Raw genomic sequence first — 7087 nt, 5'->3', positions numbered from 1 at the left:
TCTCTACCTTTTCGTTTTGGTAAAAGGTCTTCTCATCTAATGCCCAGGCGAGATTCAGAGTGTCGTTGAATGCTGGGCAAGCCCCTGTCTGGTACAGGACCAGTTGGTGCATCTGCAGGGAAAGGTGTTAGCAGGAGGGTGGGTCATCCTTGCACCCTGGGGAGCCCCGGAAACCCAGCAGTTCCTCCCTCAGACACTTCTAGACCCTTCCCTTGGTCCCTAAGAGCCTTCACGCCCCACTCTTGAGCTCCCAGTCCCATCGTCTTGGGAGGATGCTTGTACCCATTTTGCAGAACAGCCCACTGAGGCTGAGAAGACAACTTGCCCAAAGTCACACTGCTCAAGGCCATAGCTGAGCCCAGGTTCACCCAGAGGTCAGCCATCTCCGGATACCTGCACCCGCCTCATTCAGTCCTGCCCTCCACATCCTTTGCACCCTTCCTCCCCTAGGTTTCCCACACTGCCACCCACAGACCTCTCCACATTGGCAAGCTCCCACCCCATCCCTTTACCCAGAATGATAGAGATCTTCCCTCCTTCTCTAAGCACCCCCAATCCCCGTCCTCTTTCTTTCTTTTTTTTTTTTTTTTGTGGTAGGCAGGCATCTCACTGTTGTGGCCTCTCCCGTTGCGGAGCACAGGCTCCGGATGCGCAGGCTCAGTGGCCATGGCTCATGGGCCCAGCCATGTCCCCTGCATCGGCAGGCAGACTCCCAACCACTGCGCCACCAGGGAAGCCCCCCGTCCTCTTTCTTAAGAGCTCTCAACCACCCCGAGTCTTTTCTCTCAGTCCCTCCACCCACCCAAGGATCCTGTTTATGTGTGGTACAGACCACTCCCCACCCCAAATAAAGATTTAAAGGTGCAAGATTGGAAATTCTGGATTTCCACAAGAAGCCTAAATCCCACTCTTTAGTTCACAGGCCCTTTGAGACACTCTTTGCGGGGAGGGGTGCGGTGTGAGTCAAGGTCCTCAGTCTAAGCCATAGGTTTCCTTTAAGATTTCAAAGGTAATAAGGAGAGGAAGCAAGAGTCAGACCACAGCTGAAGAAGCTGTGACAGGAGAAGGGGGGACGGGAAGTGGAGACAAATTTTGTGTTTTCTCAGCAGAGGTTCCTTAGACACTGGTCTAGAGTTCAGAGCAAAGGGGCTTCCCTGGTGGCGCAGTGGTTAACAATCCGCCTGCCAATGCAGGGGACATGGGTTCGAGCCCTGGTCCGGGAAGATCCCACATGCCGCGGAGCAACTAAGCCCGTGCCACAACTACTGAAGCCCGCACGCCTAGAGGCCGTGCTCCACAACAAGAGAAGCCACTGCAATGAGAAGCCCGCGCACCGCAACGAAGAGTAGCCCCCGCTCTCTGCAACTAGAGAAAGCCCGCACGCAGCAACGAAGACCCAGCGCAGCCAAAAATAAATAAATAAATATTTAAAAATAGATTAAGTTCAGAGCAAGAAATGGGCGTGGTGGGGCTTACCTTGGGTGGTGTGTGTCCACTGGTGGCTCCAGCCTCAACCAGCCACAAACAGTACTTTAGGACAACTGTAATTACTTGTTGAGATTTTTAAATTGGGGAGACTTTTCTGGAAAGCGAAAACTATATAGACAGGGAGCAAATCCTTGGTGTCCAGGGGTGGGGGAGGGATTGACTACAAGGAGGGTTAACAAGAGTTTGAGGAGGGGGGATGGATCTGTTCTAATCTTAACTGTGGTGATGGTTGTATGAATATGATTTGTCAAAATTCACCAGAGAGAGTGGACTTTATATGAACTAAAATTTTAAAATGCAGGGCTTCCCTGGTGGCGTTGAGAGTCCACCCGCCGATGCAGGGGACACGGCTTCGTGCCCCGGTCCAAGAAGATCCCACATGCCACGGAGGGGCTGGGCCCGTGAGCCATGGCCGCTGAGCCTGCGCGTCCAGAGCCTGTGCTCCGCAACGGGAGAGGCCACAGCAGTGAGAGGCCCGAGTACCACACACACACACAAAAAAAGTCCTGGTTTGGGACTTCCCTGGCGGTCCAGTGGTTAAGACTCTGCACTTCCCTGGGCTCCACACTTCCACTACAGGGGGCACGGGTTTGATCCCTGGTCAGGGAACTAACATTCCACATGCCACATGGTGCAGCCAGATAAAGAAAGAAAGAAAGAGAGAAAGAGAAAGGAAGGACAGAAGAAAAGGAAGGAAGGAAGAAAGGAAGAAAGGAAGGAAGGAAAGAAAGAAAAGAAAGAAAGAAAGAAAAGAAAAAAGAAAGGCAGTCCTGGTTTGTCGTTGGGGTGATGAAAATGTTCCGGGATCAGATGATGGTGATGGATACACAACCTTGTAAATTTAAAGATCACTGAATCGTACACTTCAAAGGGTTAATAATTTTCCAGTAGACGAGTTATAACTCAATGTTTTAAAAATCAGAAGATCTGACATCGTCAAGAGACCCCACCCGACTGCTTCTCCCAGGCTGGCTCTCAGAAGCCGGTGGATTTCATCACTGATCTGGAGGTGTCGGGGGTCACCAGAGAACTAAAAGCAGAAACAGTTCCAAAGTTCCCGAAGTTCTCAGTAAGCACGTGGAGAAACTAGAATTTTCTTTACTACGCTGGTAGGCATGGAAACTGGGGAAACGATTTGGCAACATGTAGTAAAACTAAAGAATGGTGACTGCATGACCTGGCAATCTTACTCTGACCTCTGCAACCAACACACATACAAACAGGCTCAACAAAACACAAACTAGAATGTTCACAGCACCTCTGTTTGTCATAGCCACTTACTGGAAATGACCCAAGTTTATCAACAGCAGAATGCATGACCTGTGGGCCATTCCCAGTGGAGTGCTATACAGCAATGAAAAGGACCACTCTGCCCAACACCTATGAGTGTACACAGCATGCTTCTACTTCGCTAAATAAATAGGCGGAAGTATGCCCTTTGAAACCGGGGTACTAGGTATCCTTGGGGCGGTGATGTCTGGGTCCTCCTGGGGGCGGATAGTGTTTTCTTTCTTCATCTGAGTACTAGTTACAAGTGTGTGCATGCAGTCTGAAAATTCATGTTGCTGAACACTTGAGTTGTACACTTTTCTATTCATATGTTATTCTCCCATAAAAATGTCCTTAAATTCACTGCAATAACAAAGAGATGTCCTTGGCAGTGTCTACCGAATGCATAAATTCCATTTCTAGGAATTTGTCTGCAGTTAAATTCATGGAAAATTACGGATGTGCTAGTGCCTTCTGTGCAGCATCCTTTGGAAGAGAAAAGACTAGAAACAAATGTTGTTCAGTAGAGAACTGATTAAATAATCTATCCAGGAGAATACCGCTCAGCTGTAAGACTGAGAGAAAGAGAGAGAGAGAGAGAGAAAGCAGGGGGAAGGGGGGAGAGAAAGGAATTAAGACATTCTTTGTGGACTGAACTGAAATAGTCTTCAAAATGTATTCTTAATTACCTTAATGAAAAAATAATTTTTAATTTATTTATTTTATTCTTTTTTTTTCTTTTTTTTTTTTTTGGCTGCCATGGGTCTTCATTGCTGCGTGTGGGCTTTCTCTAGTTGAGGCAAGCGGGGGCTACTCTTCACTGCAGTGTGTGGGCTTCTCATTGCCGTGGCTTCTCTTGTTGCAGAGCACGGGATGTAGGCGCACGGGCTTCAGTAGTTGTGGCACTCAGGCTCAGTAGTTGTGGCTCACAGGCTCTAGAGCGCAGGCTCAGTAGTTGTGGCGCACGGGCTTAGTTGCTCCGCGGCATGTGGGATCTTCCCAGACCAGGGCTCGAACCCATGTCCCCTGCATTGGCAGGCGGATTCTTAACCACTGCGCCACTGCGGAAGCCCATAAATAATTTTTAAAATTTAAAATTGGAGGATTCCAGCTCAAAAAAAAAAAAAAAAAAGCATTAAGAGAAACAAGAAAGGTATTTATCTGCTATCATTTCCATTAAAAGTAAAACAAGGGGCTTCCCTGGTGGCGCAGTGGTTGAGAGTCTGCCTGCCGATTCAGGGGACACGGGTTCGTGCCCCGGTCCGGGAGGATCCCACATGCCGTGGAGCGGCTGGGCCCGTGGGCCGTGGCCGCTGGGCCTGCGCGTCCGGAGCCTGTGCTCCACAGCGGGAGAGGCCGCAACAGTGAGAGGCCCGCGTACCGCAAAAACAAACAAACAAATAAATAAATAAATAAAGTAAAACAAGTTGTGCTTTTTTTGCTTAATTCTGTGTAAATTCTCCCTGAGAAAAACACTGGCTGCCAGAAGACGCGACCTTAGTAGAAGGAAGGCTTTGGTTTCAGTATCATCATATGTATTTAGAACTTTGTATCCTACGAGTGTATTGCCAAAATTTAAAATGTGCAAAAGATTACAAAAAGAAAAACCTGGGGAGAGACACTAAGAGTGACCAGGTGCTGAGCAGCTATTTATCATAAGTTTTTCCATAAAAATAATTCGTTGCTATGTTTATTATTTTGATTAAAAAAGAATGTTTTCAAACATGCAGCCCTCAGAGAGCGACACATTTGCCCTCCTCCTTCCTAAACCAATTCTCCACCGTCCGCCACTAGGGGGCAGTATGTCATCATATTTATAATTAAAAGCTTTGAGTCACACTTGGATTAAAATTCCAACCCTCCCACAGATAACAATTATAAACTCTGGATAAAACAAAACAGTTACTGGCAAGGTCTTATCCCAAGTTAAATTAGTCTCTTGACATATTTTAGCAATGCTCCTTTTTAATGTATGATTCATTTTCTCGGTTTTTTCTTGTTGATTGTGGTCTCCAGGAGGAATGTACTTTCCAATTAATTTGCAGGGCTTTAGACACCTGTTTGGTTATACTGGCGACAAAAGCAGGTCCATTGTCACTTTGAAGGGTGTAAGGCAATCTAAATCGGGGAATAATATCCTTAAGGAGAGCTTTCACCACTTCAGAGGCTTTTTCTGTCCAGGTGGGCTATGCTTCCACCCATTCTGAAAGTATCCACAAACACCAGCAGGTACCTGAAATTTCCTGCAGCTTGAGGCACTTGAGTAAAGTCTAGTTGCTGATCTTCGGTGGGGCAGGTTCCTTTGTGTTGAGTCCCCGTCACTAATTTTCTTCCTGTGCGACAGATGTCCCCTTGGGTTTTTATAACCATAAAGGGACAACTGTCTGACTTTTCCCACCCTGCTGCAGTAGCAGAGACGTTTGCACCTGGAGGACTTCATCATTCTTCCCTGTGTCTCCACAGCACAGCCACAGAGCCATCCGAAGGCGACCATAAAACCATAAATAGCGAGGAAGCATCTCTAACCGTTAAAAGGATGCCTACTGGCCTTGGCATCCACCCACCAGGCTGAATTCTGGGATGGGCCTCTCAGTGAGTTTAGGAACCAAGTGTAACCTTTCTCCTCTCCCTGGGAGTGTCCCACTTTGGGACAAGAACAGACAGGGGTAGGGGTGGGGGTGTGTGTGTGTGTGTGTGTGCGCGCACGTGTGTGTGTTCCTTTCCTTCATTTGACATCAATCTGTAAATGAAAAAATGGTACCAAAACAAAAGGAAATGAAAAACCCCTAACAACAAACAAAAACCTAAATAAACCCTCAAGTTTGGTCACGGGATTTTACATATCACAAGAGCCATCAACTCAACCCTCACGCAATGCGACTCCTTGGAGAGCTGCTGGATCCAGACCAACAACACAGGAGACTGCAGGCAACGGAATTAACACCACAGCAAGGGTGACGTTACATGGGGCACAGGGTCCCAAGATAACCCTCCCTAGCCCTCTTGTGGAGATCCTAACAGGTACTGTGGCCACACACTGTTACCATGTTACCTCTCAGTCATGGATTAATAGCTGTAATCAGATCACCTACCCAAAATACACCCCAGAGGACTTTCTTTAGGGATAGTAGAGACATTCCCCGTTTTTGGGGTTTTTTTTTTTGCGGTACGCGGGCCTCTCACTGCTGCGGCCTCTCCCGTTGCGGAGCACAGGCTCCGGAGGTGCAGGCTCAGCGGCCATGGCTCACGGGCCCAGCCGCTCCGCGGCATGTGGGATCTTCCCGGACCGGGGCACGAACCCGTGTCCCCTGCATCGGCAGGCGGACTCTCAACCACTGCGCCACCAGGGAAGCCCCATTCCCCAATTTTTAAAGACAGAAATACAAGACAAACAAAACACAAACTGTGCACACAAACGCCAGCATCCAAAGAAACAAACAATCCCGTTCACAAATCGGGGAAAGTCCAGCGGTTATTGCCTCTCTCCAACAGGGTACCGCCACTCAAATACAAAAGAAACTGGCTTATTCCGGAGGAAAAAGCCCCAAGTGGAGGAAAAAGTTTCCGGCTGTACACACCAGAACTACTTACCCTGCTGTATGGAGCCTGTCGGCTCCCACAGGTCAATTTCTTGCTCCCACCGCCAAGCGATGGGTCAGCTGGTGCCGCTTTGGGGAATTGTGAAGGGAAGATCCTCAGGACAAGTGGTCCCGGCAGCTGCTAGGGCCTTACCTGAAAATTCCCCAGCCAGGGCTGGTTGGCCGTGAGCAGCAAGGCTCCTGGCCGGCTTTGCAAAAATTGGTACTACGGGCTTCCCTGGTGGTGCAGTGCTTGAGAGTCCGCCTGCCGATGCAGGGGACGCGGGTTCGTGCCCCGGTCCGGGAAGATCCCATGTGCCGCGGAGCGGCTGGGCCCGTGAACCATGGCCGCTGAGCCTGCGCGTCTGGAGCCTGTGCTCCGCAACGGGAGAGGCCGCAGCAGTGAGAGGCCCGCGTACCGCAAAAAAAAAAAAAAAAATTGGTACTACTTGCCCCACATCGGGCCAATAAATCCAGAGATGAGTCGTTGGGGCAAAGAATAGTGACTTCATTCACAAAGCCAGCAGACTGAGAAGATGGTGGACTAGCATCTCAAAGAACCATCTTCCCCGAGTTAGAGTTCAGGCTCCTTTTATACTAAAAGGGGAGAGAGAAAGCCCTGGTTCTGGGTCAGACTCCGGAGGTGTTAATTTCTTCCTTCCCTCAGCCATTCACAGGTGCGCCTGGTCAGGAGATTTCCCTTGAGCTAAACAAAGGTATTTTAGCTTAATGCTCATTACCTGGGAGGCAGG

This window comes from Mesoplodon mirus, assembly GCF_964341445.2.
Source record: "Mesoplodon mirus genome assembly, chromosome: 19".
NCBI classification, from domain to species: domain Eukaryota; kingdom Metazoa; phylum Chordata; class Mammalia; order Artiodactyla; family Ziphiidae; genus Mesoplodon; species Mesoplodon mirus.
The sequence above is the reverse complement of the archived record's forward strand: the minus strand, read 5'-3'. Positions refer to the sequence as shown.